Source organism: Podarcis bocagei (genome assembly GCF_964188305.1).
Source record: "Podarcis bocagei genome assembly, chromosome: Z".
Classification (NCBI taxonomy): Eukaryota; Metazoa; Chordata; class Lepidosauria; order Squamata; family Lacertidae; genus Podarcis; species Podarcis bocagei.
In genome coordinates this window covers 16,713,118-16,728,919 of record NC_138140.1, presented here as the reverse complement: position 1 = coordinate 16,728,919, position 15,802 = coordinate 16,713,118, and positions in this window count along the sequence as shown.

Sequence of the window (15,802 nt, the reverse complement as noted above, 5' to 3'; positions counted from 1 at the left end):
GTGTAGGCCCATTGAAAGGAATGGGAATGGCTACCTTAGGCCTGATAATTTCAGTGGGCCTACTCTGACAAACACTGAGGGGGCAACAACCATGGGTTTTGTTTTTGCTTTGATGAGAAATAACCTAATTTGTGCTTCATAGACCAAAATGAAACCAGGCTTTGTAATTCGCCCTTCTGTGAATTTTGTAATGCAATTCTCCAAACCCCAAATATCAAACAAATGCATAAATTAAAGGAAAGTGTGTGTTAAAAAGAAAAAAGGTATAATCATGAAAATGATTTACAGGAATGCAATATCTCAGGGGGAAATTGCTCATCAGAATGTGTATTTTCGTCAAAACCATACAGAAAACTATAGAGAAATTCAGGGCTGATAGATGGGGTATTGGTGGTGGATATAAATAATGAATTCTCATGGAAATGCATATAACTAAATTTAAAGTTAAAAAGCAAGAATATGAGAATGAGAACAAAAAAGTCAAACTCCACTATATAGGGTTTTTTAAAAAAAGCAAATAATTTTGTAAGTTTTTAAAAGCTGCAAACTTACAAATTAGTTGCTTAGTTCTTGAACTCATAGCCCACCTTAATGTACACAAATATATCATATAAGATTACAGAGCAGCATGGATTTTACAAACCTATTATTATTTATAATCAATATTATGAGCAAAATGGGAAATTGACACAGATAAATATCTATCTTATTGATGGTTTGAAATTCAAACTTGAACCCACTTAGTATGTTGGTAGTCTTATTCATTAGGGTTTTTTTCTTTAATTATTTTATTTTATTTTATTATTTTTTCTGATATTTCAAAATGCCAAGCTGTACAAAGTGTGAAATTGTGCCAAGCTAAATTTATTGACACCATTTTGCTGATTTGGAGTATTTTGTATATACAGTACACTGTTTTGTTTTACTTAGTTATTCATATCCCACCTTTTGCTCCAAGGATCTCAAAATGGCTAACATGGTTCTCCTCCTCCTCATTTAAACACCACAACGACCCTGTGATGAGGATAGGCTGAGAGGCAGTGACTCGCCTCAGGTCACCAGTGAGCTTCGTCGCAGCATGGGGGACCCTGGTCTCCAGGTCCTAGTCCAGGGGTCAGCAAACTTTTTCAGCCATGGGCCATCCACCATCCCTCAGACCCTGTGGTGGGCCGGACTATATTTTGGGGAGGGAAATGAACGAATTCCTATGCCCCACAAATAACCCAGAGATGCATTTTAAATAAAAGGACACATTCTACTCATGTAAAAACATGCTGATTCCCGGACCGTCCTCGGGCCAGATTTAGAAGGCAATTGGGCCGCATCCAGCCCTCAGGCCTTAGGCTGCTTACCCTGTCCTAGTCCAACACTCTAGCCACTACAGCACACTGGCTTTGATTTAATAATAATAATAATAATAATAATAATAATAATAATAATAATAATAATAATAATAATTTTTAAAATGAGAATCTGCAAAAAGCAGAAACAATAGGTGAGCAATTCACTTATTCCCTAGACCCTATTATGAACTGATGGGATAGCTCAGAAACATGGCACATTCACCCCAAAGCTGCCTTTTCCACTTCATTAAAAATGTGCGGGACTATTTGCTAAAGTGATCTTGAAAAAAATATCATTATAGGAGCGGGAAAGGAGCACAAATATCTCACTATGGTTCTGGTGATGCCCACAGAGGCAAAGAGAATGACACAATGCCTGAATCTCTTCTCTGCTATGATAATCAGACTGTTGATGGACCTGGGCTATGTTTACACAGGAACCAGAGAGACTGCAGAGAAGTCAAGACTCTGGGAATGAAATGGGCTTTTTAAATATCTCAGCCACTCGAAGATCAGACTGCTGGGTGGCTGGCACCATACAGGTACATTTTCAAAATCCCCCGAGTGCCATCTTTAAAAGTGGAGGCCATTAATGCACAGCATGGCGTGCCAATTGATTACATGGTTGCTGCCCACTACTTCCAAATCCTTGACCTTGGCAATTAATTTTAAGACGACACGAGCCCTGCTTCTTGGAAGTTTGCAAAGTGTCTCCCCTACATTTATTTATTAACTTATTTATTTCATAAGCTTTGTACGCCGCTTGATTATTATTACTGTATTTCTGCTGCAAAGTATCAAAGCTTCTTACGAAGAAGACAAAAGAATAAAAATATCACCAAGGAACATTAACAACAATAATTTAAGACACTCAAAAAGTTAAAGTAACAATAGACTAAGAACAGGTTAAGTCTCGCATTAACTCCCTAAGCATCTGGGCAGACTTGCCTAAACAAAAATGATTTTTGCAGGTGATGGAAAAGAGTGCAGTGAAGCCACCTGCCTGATGTCAATAGGCAGGGAGTTCCAAGGGATAGGTTCTGCCACACTAAAACAGCAAGTTATTACAAATGTGGAATGGCCATTACTTGTCACAAGGCCAGTTCTGTCAATCAGTGTAGCTGAATGGGCGTAAGCGGGTCAACTGATGCCACGTTTTTCCTTCTTTAAAAAGGAAAGGTGTTTATTGTTTTAATTTCTAAGCTCTTGCCAGCATTGATAGGGTCGTTTATTTAAGAGTTTGGATTTGATATTGATATCCTGCTTTATCACTACCCTAAGGAGTCTCAAAGCGACTAACATTCTCCTTTCCCTTCCTCCCCCACAACAAACACTCTGTGAGTTGAGTGAGGCTGAGAGACTTCAAAGAAGTGTGACTAGCCCAAGGTCACCCAGCAGCTGCAATGTGGAGGAGCGGGGAAGCAAACCCGGTTCACCAGATTACGAGTCCACCGCTCTATACCACACTGGCTCTCAGGTGCTTACTTAACTGAAGCAAGGGCTTGTTGCTCAAAAGCAGGTGGGGTGGCAAATATTTCAAGCCAAGTGCAGCCCTGCTTCTCTACTTGGCTTCTCTACTTGGCCACCATAACCCTTCCGAAGGCCATTGCTTCACACCTCAAATGTTCTTGCCCACCTGGGATGTGCCCTTAAGAACATAAATGGAGCCTGCTGGCTCAGGCCATTTGCCCATCTAGTGCAGCATCCTTTTCTCACAGGGACCAACAACTCCTGTGGTTTCCAGCAACTGAAGACGTATTGCTGCCTCCAACCCAGAAGCAGAGCACAGCCATCATGGCTAGTAACCACTGATAGCTCTCTCCGCCATGAAATTGCCCATTCCTTTTTTTAAGCTATGCAAGATTGTGGCCATCACGGCCTCCTGTGGGAGGGAGTTCCACAGTTTAATTATGCGCTTAATGTTCCAGTCTAGTGTTCTATTCTCACAGTGGCCAACCAGATGCCCTAATGGAACACCCGCAACACAAGCAGGACTCCAAGCACAAAAGCACTCTCCACTCCTGTGGTTTCCAGCAAGCGGTATTCAGAAACATTTACTGCCATCTACCATAGAGGTAGAATGCAGCCATAGTGCTTTTCTGTTCCATGGATTTGTCCAACCCTTTTTTTTAAGCCACCCAATTTGGTGGCCACCACTGCCTGCCTCCTGGGGGAGCGGAGAGTTCCACAGTTTAGCTATGCACTGTGTGAAGAAGGCCTTTCTTTTATCTGTTCCACACTTTCACCATTCAGCTTCCTTGGATGCCCGATGAAAACATTAATTGGATGATGATGCCCTTCCCCAGCTCCGCTGCCTTCCTTCCTTCCCTCCTAGGCCCGCTTTTCCAAAGGCATTGTCTGCAGGCGAGGAGCAGCCGGGGCGCACGGAACAGTTGGCGACGTTCCCAAGCGTTTGGGCGAAAAGGCGCAGCTCTCCAAAAAGAGGGTTCCTCTGTCTTCTCTCCCCCATTAAGAGCTGGGCAAGCCCCGTCAAGGATGTTGAAGCAGCTTTGAAAAACTCTTCTGAAGTCCTACCTCGGACCTGAGGGGGGGGGAGACGGAGGCTTGTTCTTTTCCACGTGCCAGTCACCTGCCTTCTCCTCTTCACCCTCCCCAAAGAAAGCCCCCTTTGTAGCTGTTTTGCTTGATCCCTCTTCTTTTTCTTATTTTTTTTGTTCAGGCTGTTCCAAATGAGTTTCGGATTGGATCCAGACTGAGGTGCTTTTGTCTTCCTGGAATTGTCCACAGCTAATTAAACGTGATCCCTACAAACAAGCGACCCCCCCCCCCGCTCCTCCCAGGCCCGGATCGCCTCTAGTTAAAAGGGGCGCCTCCTCCGCTCCCTCCTTGAGTTAGAGCTGTTGAAAAACGTTGGCTATTTCTTTCTTTTGTTACTGCTGTTGTTGTTGTTCTTGGGGCGGGGGGCTTCCAGAAAGCAGAAGAGGGGGAAAGACCCCAAACAGCAGCTTGGCCTTTTGTGAGCTTGGGAAATCTGAAAGAACGTGCTCGTCGATGACACCTTGAGAATGATCTGCGGGGGGGGGGGGGAGTGGACCCCACCAAAAAGGAGAGCGCATAATCTCAGGCTGAGGAGGAAGAGCTTGGGAGCTTGGCTTCCATTGGCAAAGGACCTGATGGCTCCAGGCTTAGCTTATCCTTTCTATTTTTTTAAAGAGGGATGGTTTTAATTTTATTTTGTTGTTGGTCAATGCGGAGAGATGGCATGGAAAAGATTTGAGGAGGTGGTCGCGGGGAGAAGAAGCAGCTGGCAGGGAAGAACTGGGTTGTATCCGCTGCTCGCCCTACTCAGAGCAGACCCGTTGAATTCGATGAACCTGACTCACTAAGGTTCCATTAGTTTCAATAGGTCAACTCTGAGTAAAACATAGTTGGATACATCAGACCCATTGTTTGAGCACTCTGCGTCAAACCCATTATTATTTAGCAATAATGAGAATATTTACAGTAATAATAGTAATTTAGTCGTCGTCGTCGTCGTCATAGAAGGGGTGAGAAAGGCAGGAGTGGGCGAGAGACAGAATGAATGTGGGCGCGCGTGTTTGACGGAGGCGGAGAGAGGGTGAGAGATAGAAAACGAAGAGAAAGGAAAAGTCCCAAGAACTCAACAAGAGGGGAACGGAGGAGAAGGCAGGAAACTGACGGAAGAGCAGCAAGGCAGAGGCTGAAGGGGCGGGGGGGGGAGCCGGGCAAGCCCCCTTCCCAGATGGTTCAGCTGCAAGAGACACCGGCGGCGTTTTTCCTAAAAGGACCCATTGGAAGTGGCGGGGGGGGGGGGGCAGTTGAAGTCAGCGCAGGCGGGAGTGCCTTTTCCTTCCAGGGTCCAGAAATCCCTATTTTATTTTTTAAAAGAAATTGGTTGGTTTCCTTTTGCTCGCCCCCCCCCCCAGCCACTACATCAATAAATGGCCCGGTGCTTTAGCTGCGTCTTCGCGGGGTCGCTAATATCTTTTTAATGACTTGCCCCCTCCCTTTCCCGCCCTAACCAGGGAGGCTTAAAGATCTGCCCTAGAGCCTAGATTTGGTGGCCAAGCAGATGTTGGGAAGGAAATCTGCTAGCATAGGCGAAAGGAGAGGAGACTTTTGGGGAGGGGGAGGATTGAAGAGAGGAAGTTCAAAAGACAGACTTTCAGCCACTGGTTTAAAATGTATCTCTCGCTCCCTCCCAACCATTCTGGTCTCGGGGGAGGGGGGTCCCAATCGATTTGCTTGCTGGGAAGGACGGGGTGAATGAAAGGAATCAGAGCTCCGCTTAGTGGGGAATGGGGGGGCGCTCTGGCTCTCTCCTCACCATCCTTTTTTAATGCCCCCTAACTTAAATGACCCATACCTTTATGTATTACTTCTCCCAAGGAATCCCGGGAACTGTAGTTTGTTCAAGGTGCTGGGAGTTGTAATTCCCCAGAGGGGAAACTGCAGTTCCTATGATTCTTTGTGGGGGAGAAGTCACATGTTTTCAATGTATGGTGTTACTGAAATTAATGGGAGCTAAACGAGTCGTGTTCATCAATTTAAATAGATCTACTCTGAGTACCTCAATTAACTTAAATCAACTTCCGAATACTTTGCCTGAAAGGTTTTAGGCTTTGCATGCTCATTGCGTGCAGAGAGGGACCCATGTGGCTATGAGAAACTAGAATGAACCACGTACGTGGGGGGCAAGTGGGGATTTGAACCCTGGTCTCCCAGGTCCCAGTCCTCATTTAATCCCCAAAAGATAGACTATAGGCAAAAAGGCAGGGATTCGAACCCTAGCCTCCCCCAGATCCTAGTTCAACATTCTAATCACTATGCCTGAGTTCTTAGGGGTTTGGCTCCAACAGGAGCCCTACTCAGAGTAGGCCCATTGAAATGAATGGGGGTGACGAACATAGGCCCATTAATTTATTCCTTTTTTAAAAAATAAAAAAATTGTCCTTATGCGTTTTCAGCAGTAAATGCAGATAAACTGTGTAACCCAAAAGAATACCCTATTCTTTCCCCCATTTCATTACACCTGTATACATTATGCTAAACTGCTTCTGACGTTACGTTTCAATGTTGTAACCTGCCCTGAAGCCTCAGGGTGGAAGGACAGGTAATAAATAATAATCCTTCTATATCCTTGTCTATCTATCTATCTATCTATCTATCTATCTATCTATCTATCTGCATCTATATAATTCTCAAGTTCATTAATTTCACAGCCACATGTGGCTCAGCTACCAACTAGCCACAGAAAGGCCACCCAGTATGATTTGGGGTGGATTTCTTTCAAAAGAAAAAAGATGGGGGGAAAGAAGATGTGTTTGTATACATGGGGTGAAAAGAGGTGTGTGTGTGGATATGGGGTGAAAAGGAGGACAAACTCAAAGGAGGGAAACTCAACCCTATTCTTTTCCCCCATTCACAAATTGGTAATTGTAGCCACAGAGAGGCCTTCAAGAGCTATTGAGGACTCTTTCTCTTCCCTCCTTCTCCCCCCCCCTTTTTTGAGGAAAAAAGGAAAATCTGCCTTCCCCCCCCCCATAGTTAGTTATCAGCTGCAGAACGAACCCCGTTCTCTCACATCGCCACCCCAAAAAAGAACCAGGGAGATCAGTGCGCGATAAAAGAATCTGTATCACACATATACACCCCCCCTCGCCAATCAAATTCCCATCAGTCCCTGTAGATGAGCTCTCCGCTCTTCATTCGATCCCCTTTCCTACAAAAGGCCTCCTTCTTTCCATGGGGGGTCCCCCTTTTCTCTTGACTTTCCCCTGCACACTTTAAGAGCAATAAATGTTGACGCTCAAGAACCATAAATCAATCTTGCCTCTTCTCTTTCTCCGCCCCCCCCAACACACATAACATCCCTATTCATGCACTAGGGGGGCTGAAAGAGGCTTGGAAAAGACCCCTCCCAGCTAACCCCACCCCACCCCAAAGCAGCTGTTGGGGGCTAATCTTTTTTTATCGCATTGACATCTCTGCTCATTTTCCTTCTCTCACCCACCCCCTCGAATCACTCCATCCTTGGGCTCTTTCTAGTTTCTCTCCCTCCCAAAATACCCCTCCTTCTTTTGCACGTCTTTCTTCATCACCCCTCCTCTGTTTTTTTTTTAAAAAAAGCTAGCGAAAAGAGACCACGACTCCATGGATGTCAAATTGGTCTCCAAAAGACCATGCAAGATTGATTTGATGCACTGTTCTTGCTCCTGACATTATTTCGGAGGCCTTCTGAATAGGAAACCAGAAAGTCTAAAGCTGGAATAAAGATGTTTCCTTTTCTAAAGGAGAAAAGGACTTGGGGGGGGGGAGGGGGGAGGGTCCCATCACAATCTGGAGTGCAGGAAAAAAAATGAAAGAAAGGGAGGGGGAAGGAGGGGGGCAGAAGAAAGAGAAAAGGGAAACAGTGGCTATTGAGTCCTTTGCAATATGTACACCTCCGAACAATGCCCCAATATACTAGGGGTTCTCTATTAACACCCATGAATATTAAAGTCCTTCTGAATCACTGTGGGAGTACAGAGAAGGAAATACCAGGGCAACAATGAGTCTGGAAGAAAAGGGGTCTGCTCTATTAACAGTCATGAATATTAAACTGGCTTCCTCCAAAATCTTTCTTTTTGGATAGATTGAGAAAGGGGCGGGGGAGGAAAGGTAATAAAATAAAATAAAGGCATGATAAGAAGGTGCAGGAGAGCCTGAGGTTTAGAACCTTGCACGGATGTACAGGGGGCAGTTATTTATTCCAGGGAGGGGGCTCCCCATAGGCTCCATTGAGGTTGCTTCGAAGTTAAGAGCCGATCCACATGGCCGTCATTTTCCCAACCTATACTCAGAAAGGGGCCGTCACAATTTGGGATTTTGGGAGTGCAAACCAAAATTTGGTACATCTTTATTGATAAAGACTGATTGAGGCTGATTTGGATTGTTGCCCACAGATAAAGGCTGGTCGAGGCTGATCAACCCTCTGTTGTTGGCAGCAGAAGGGTTCTGGTTTCAAGGCTGTGACCTACCCTCCCTCTCCAATAAAGGAATGAGGGCTGACTGGAAGAGCTGGGGACTGTGATGCTAAGGAGGAGATTTTGAATTATCTCTCCTGAGATGGAAGTTAAAAATGGTTCCAGAAAGCATGCAGACTGGGATAAAGTATTTCATCCGAGGCTCCAATTGAACATAAGAATCCTGATAGACTGCTCCTGCATCCTGTTCTCACAGTGGTCAACCAGATGCTCCAATGGTAAGCCCAGGAGCAGGACCACAACCTAACACAGAATCAAAGAATTGTAGAGTTGGAAGGAAACCCCAAGGGTCATCTAGTCCAACCCCCTACACTGCAGGGACCTCAACTAATACATCCATAACAGATGGCCATTAAACTTCTGCCTAAAAACCTCCAAGGAAGGAGACTCCACCACCTTCCAAGGGAGTCTGTTCCACTGCTGAACATTGCTTACACTCAGACCCGCCCCCCCAATGTTTACTTGGAATCTCTTGTAACTTGAAGCCATGGGTTCAAGTCCTACCCTCCAGAGCGGAAGAAAACAAGATTGCTCCATCTTCCATGTGACAGCCATTTAGATATTGGAAGATTGCTGTCAGATCTGCTCTCAGTCGCCTGTTATCCAGCCTAAACATGCCCAACTTCATCAACTGTTCTTCTTTCTTTCCCCCCATAGATTTTATTAAAGTTTGGAAAATGATAAAATGATATACAATAGCTAATATCAAACATCCAATTTTCCTTTACAATATCAAAGATAAAATAAACCAATTAAACAAAAACCACAAACTAAAAATGGGGGGGGGGGGGAGAAATAGAAAGAAAAAAGGGAAAGGGGGGTAACAAAAAAGAGAAAGGAAAACTTCCCATTCTTCATCTGACAGATACATATAGAAAATTATTCAAAACATTCACTCCAAGGTAATATCCAATTATTCCCCTTTCTAAAATCCAATATTTTATTCAATCCCCAAACCCAGATATCACAAGTTATTTTCTTTTCTTTTACACAAGAGGAATACCTGATCTTTAGTATTGTAAATATCAACAATGGTTGTCCCCCCCCCCCAATTAAACGTGTCAACTTCACCATCTCAGCTAAGTCCGATAATTTTAGCAACCATTCCTCCATGGTAGGTAATTATGAATCTTTCCAACTTTGTGCATATAAAAAACTCACCACTGTGATCATATATTGAAATAATGTTCCATGGTCCTTTTCTAATTGTATATTCATTATTCCTAGAAGGAAAAGTTCTGGCTTCAATTAAATGTTAACCTATACCCACAGCTCCCAATTCTGTTTCTTCAGTCTCATCCACTCGTATTTCTTCCATTTCCAGTTTGGATTTCTCCATAAAGTATGTTGCTAATTTTGCAAAATGTGTATTAATTCTGTAATTTTTTTTCTATTTCTGCCTACATATTGCCCACATCTTTTTCCAAAATGCATGCCAGGGAATTAAAAACTTTATCCCTAATATCATAGGAGCAGATGAGGCTCATCAACCTGAGAAGGTAACCCATCTAGGAGATGGAAAACTCTTATCCTAAACCTCCATGGCCTGCGATATATCTTAAGGAGTAAACCCTACACAAATCTGGAGTTGAGTCCCTAAAACGGTTGGATGGTGTCTTGTATGCCTCCTTCCGGCAACTCCTGCAGCTAAGCTGGTGCAAGATGTATTGCTTTCCTTTCCATTGAACCACATCAGCGAGTCTTGTCATCTGGGCAGCCCAGGGCCTCCATACACAAGGCCCAGGAAGGTCACTTTGGTGCTGGTAATGCAGCGATTTGGCTTCACCCCCAAAGGTGCACTCCATTGTCTCTTGAGACAGACAGATGCCAAAAAAAATATACTCACCCTCCTCTTTTGCAATCACTCTCAATCTTAGATAGAACTCCTTTTCCCTTAGCCTCATTAGTGCCAAGAGTCTGTCACGACTGGACCTAATGGTCAGGGGTCCCTTTACCTTTTTATCCAAATATCTGCCCATCTCTGTTTAGAACTTCACTTTTACTTTCCAAAGTCTCCACTTTATCAATTAGTTGCCTCATTTCTATAGATGCTTGTGTATAAGATTATTCTATTTTTATTAACTGTTCCTTCTAGCCTTGCCAATTTTTTTGTCTATTTTTAATACAAATTGTCCATATTTAATTTCATTTTTAATTTCCTTCATCTCTAATTTAATGAATTTTATTTTGTTCTATCATCATCTGCCGTAAATTGCCAACAGTGAATGGGGTACAGGAAACTCCCAATTTACACGTTCCAAGGCACCATGAGTTTAAATGAAATTTCATATATTTGAAATGCCACTGAAAAGACTGCAAATGCCCCGCCCCACCCCTTTTTGTGACAGTTTTGCAACAGTTTCAGGTCACTTCTGGGTTTGGTGTGATGTGCACACATGCAGTCATGCACATATCAGACACGCTTGAAATTCACTTTAAAAGAGGATTGGACAAATTCCTGGCGGGAAAGTCTATTGATGGCTACTAGTAACAATGGTTGTATTCTACCTTCATGGTCAGAGGCAGTAATGTTTATGAATACAATGGTAACTTGGTTTACGAACTTAGTCCGTTCCGGAAGTCCATTCTTAAACTGAAACCGTTCTTAAACCGAGGCACACTTTCCCTAATGAGGCCTCTTGCCGCCGTGCCCTTCCACCATTCAGATTCCATTCTTAGACTGAGGTCAAGTTCGCAAACTGGGACACTATTTCTGGTTTTGCAGAGTTTGTAAACCAAATCATTCTTAAACTGGACTGTTCTTAAACCGAGGTACGACTGTACAGTGGTACCTCGGGTTACATACGCTTCAGGTTACATACTCTTCAGGTTACAGACTCCGCTAACCCAGAAATATTACCTCGGGTTAAGAACTTTGCTTCAGGATGAGAACAGAAATCGTGCTCTGGCAGTGTGGCAGCAGCAGGAGGCCCCATTAGCTAAAGTGGTGCTTCAGGTTAAGAACAGTTTCAGGTTAACGACAGACCTCCAGAATGAATTAAGTAGTTAACCCTGAGGTACCACTGTACTAGTTGCTGCAAACCACAGGACAGGGGAGTGCTCTTGAGCTTGGTTCCTGCTTGTGGCATCTAGTTGGCCACAGTGAGAACGGGTTGCTGGACTAGATGGGCCACTGGCCTGATCCAGCAGTTGCAGAGGCAGCCTGTGCATTAGGCTAAGTGGAGCCATTTGCTTCAGGCAGTGGAACCACCCCCCCCCCTTCTGTTGCACTGCTGCCAGATTCACCCATGCCACCAACACAGCCCCATTGCTCTCACCACGGCACCCTAACTGCTGCCTCAGCAGCATCATGCTGGCAGCGTGAGTGCAGCTGCAGCTTAGAATCATAGAATCAGATAATTGTAGAATTGCAAGTGACCCCCAGGAGTCATCTAGACCAAACCCTTGCAGTGTTGGTGTGCCAGTGTGGTGCAGTGGTTAAGAGTGGTGGACTCGCAATCTGGGGAACCGGGTTCGCTTCCCCGCTCCTCCACATGCAGCTGCTGGGTGACCTTGGGCCAGTCACACTTCTCTGAAGTCTCTCAGCCTCACTCATCCCCCCGGGGTGTTTGTTGTGGGGGAGGAAGGGAAAGGAGGTTGTTAGCCACTTTGAGACTCCTTCGGGTAGTGATAAAGCGGGATATCAAATCCAAACTCTTCTTCTCTTCAGTGCAGGAGTATGCAGGATCAAACCCACAACCTTGGCATTATTAGCACCATACTCTAACCAACTGTGAAGATACAGTTGTGACAATGGGGCTGAAAGCAGCAGTGGCGCAATGTAAAGGGCAAAGGGTGGGAGGGGACGTGGATCTACTGGTTGGGGCTGGTGGGCATCAGGGCATTTTGCCTACAGTGGCAAAATGTCTTGGGCCGTCTCTGTCTCGCACACTCTTCTGATGTTCAACAAAATTTGGGGCTGAGATTAGCATTCTCCTAAAGGAACTTAAAGCTTTGATATTTTGGTGGTGGAGAAGGACTCAGATGCTGGCCCATGTTCAAGGTGCTTCTTCTAAACTTTTTTTTACAAAGCCCTGAATCAGATGTTTGCCAACTGCAGGTGGTCCATATGGAGGTTGTGGAACCATCAAGAATATCTGTATGTGGCAGCGAACCTGACTTTAATCATGTTTTTCTGAAGATGGAGATCAGGGCTAGATTCTTGAGCAGTCCCTAGGCTATGTCTCATGAATTTTATAATATTACATTGCTGCAGCCTGCTCATTTCTCCCTTTAAGAGATGAAAGTCAGGGTGCCCTAAGCCAGTGTTTCCCAACCTTTTTTGGGCAAAGGCACACTTGTTTGATGAAAAAAATCTCGAGGCACACCACCATTACAGCCCCGTGACGTCAGCGCACAGTGTCACGCCGGGAGGGACGCACGAAAGTGTAAGTTTCAATTTTTCCCCTCCCCCTTGCCGGGGAACCTCCAAGATTTGGGGGTGGGGGGGGGGAGGAGGCAGCAAAGCGAGGGACTGAGGGACTCCTCCAACGACAAGGGTTGGGGAAGAAGAGAAAGGGCTATTCCGCTCCAGTGACGGGAGGGGAATATGTACTGGCCCAACTGGTGTGCGGTCTTCGGAAAGCGGGGTGCGGGAAGGAAGCCTAGGCTCGGGGTCCACCGACCTCGGTGGAGAAAGGCAACAACCGGAGCCGATGACGAGCCGGCGCGTGCGTGCAGCGGCTGGCCTCGAGCTCGGGAAGCTGCGCGGGGCGATGTTGACGCGGGGCGCGCGAGAGCTTGGGGGGGCGGGAGAGAGAGAGAAAGAGTTGGCAGCACCAGGTGCTGTTACTTACTGCGCTGCGGACGCTGCCAGCAACTGCGGTGGTTGTGCGGCGGCCGCCGCCGCAGAACGTCCTCGTCAGTCAGCTGAGCTGCCTGGCGGCGTAGGGAGCCGAGGGGCGGGGCTTCCTTTCTGAAGGAGCTGAGGGTGGGGGTCCTCCGGCGCCTTCGGCGAAACGGCGCCGGCTCAGAGCGCTTCTAGGAGGCTGCCTTTGTGCGCGACGTAAAGCCCTCTTTCCCTCCCTCCAGCCCCGTGTCACCTGTGGAAAAGGGGGCTGGATCCAGTGAAACTTAAGTCAGTGTTTCCCAACCCTTTTTGGACTCGCCCGCCTCCCTCCAGGCAACATCTCGCGGCACACCAGGCAACATCTCGCGGCACACTAGTGTGCCGCGGAACACCGGTTGGGAAACACTGCCCTAAGCAGTAGCTCCTCTTAAGTCCAAATACGAGATGAAAGAAACTAACCCAAATCTGAGGTTCAACATAACCTTGCCTTGGTAATGGACTGGATGAGAGCCAACAAACTGATGCTCAATGTAGATAAAGCAGAGAAGCTATTTGTGCATTCTGAAGGAATGGGTACACAGTTTGGGGCTCCTTCTGCATCCTTTGCTGTTGCTCGAGGCTCAGGTGGCCTTGATGGTGCAGAATGCCTTCCATCACCTTCTGCTGGTGGCCCAGCTGCGCCCCTATTTGGAAAGGGATTGCCAAACTCTGTCCTCTGTGCTCTGGTAACCTGCAGGTTTGATTACTGCAATGCTTTATACATGGGGCTGCCTCTTAAGACACTTTGAAAACTTAAACTGGTGCGGAACTCAGCAGCCAAGGGGTTCACCAAAGCAAGATGTATTGAGCGTATTATACTGATCCTGGCCTGACTGCATTGGCTGCCAATTAGCTCCCAGGCCCAATTCAAAGTGCTGCTTTTGACCCATAAAGTCTAGTCTAGCATCCTGTTCTCACAGTGGCCAGTCAGAGGCCTGTGAGAAACCTGCAAGCAGGATCCAAGCACAAGAGTACAGTCATACCTCGGGTTAGATGCTTCAGGTTGCGCATTTTCGGGTTACAGATGCACCGAAACCCAGAAGTACCATAACGGGTTACTTCTGTGTTTCGGCACTCACGCATGCGCGGCTGAGCTAAATCACACTTTGCGCATGCGCAGAAGCACCAGATCGCAACCCATGTGTGCGCAGATGTGGTGCTGCAGGTTGCAAACGCTGCGGGTTGTGAACGTGCCTCCTGCACGGATCATGTGCGCAACCCGAGTGTCCTCTGTACTCTTCTCTGCTCTGGTTTTCAGCAACTGACATTTAGAAGCATTGCTGCTTCTGAGAGTGAAGGCAGAATGTAACCATCACTGCTAGAAGCCATTGATAGCCTTGGAATCATAGAATTGGAAGGTACCCCAAGGGTCATCTAGTTCAACCCCGCTGACATGCAAGAATGTCAACTAAAGCAGTGTTTCCCAACCGGTGTTCCGCGGCACACTAGTGTGCCGCGAGATGTTGCCTGGTGTGCCGCGAGATGTTGCCTGGAGGGAGGTGGGCGAGTCCAAAAAAGGTTGGGAAACACTGACTTAAGTTTCTCTTTCAAAAAGGAAACGTGGGTTAAAGCGGCGCCGCCGCCTCCCACTCACTTTCCTGCTCTGGCTTCCCTAACAGTTTTCCGAGTTGCGTCACTGGATCCAGCCCCCTTTTCCACAGGTGACATGGGGCTGGAGGGAGGGAAAGAGGGCTTTACGTCGCGCACAAAGGCAGCCTCCTAGAAGCGCTCTGGGCCGGCGCCATTTCGCCGAAGGCGCCGGAGGACCCCCACCCTCAGCTCCTTCAGAAAGGAAGCCCCGCCCCTCGGCTCCCTACGCTGCCAGGCAGCTCAGCTGACTGACGAGGACGTTCTGCGGCGGCGGCCGCCGCACAACCACCGCAGTTGCTGGCAGCGTCCGCAGCGCAATAAGTAACAGCACCTGGTGCTGCCAACTCTTTCTCTCTCTCTCCCACCCCCCCGCCCCCAAGCTCTCGCGCGCCCCGCGTCAACATCGCCCCGCGCAGCTTCCCGAGCTCGAGGCCAGCCACTGCACGCACGCACCGGCTCGTCATCGGCTCCGGTTGTTGCCTTTCTCCGCCGAGGTCGGTGGACCCCGAGCCTAGGCTTCCTTCCCGCACCCCGCTTTCTGAAGACCGCACACCAGTTGGGCCAGTACATATTCCCCTCCCGTGACTGGAGCGGAATAGCCCTTTCTCTTCTTCCCCAACCCTTGTCGTTGGAGGAGTCCCTCAGTCCCTCGCTTTGCTGCCTCCTCCCCCCCCACCCCCAAAGCTTGGAGGTTCCCCGGCAAGGGGGAGGGGAAAAAATTGAAACTTACACTTTCGTGCGTCCCTCCTGACGTGACGCTGCGCGCTGACGTCACGGGGCTGTAATGGTGGTGTGCCTCGAGATTTTTTTCATCAAACAAGTGTGCCTTTCCCCAAAAAAGGTTGGGAAACACTGAACTAAAGCATGCAAGACAGATGGCCATCCAACCTCTGCTTAAAAAACCTCCCAGGAAGGAGAGGGAGTCTGTTCCACTTTTAAACAGCTCTTAACCTCCATTGATCAGTCCAATCCTCTTTTAAAGTCATTTAAGTTGGAGGCCATCATTACCTCATGTGGGAGTGAGTTCCACAGTC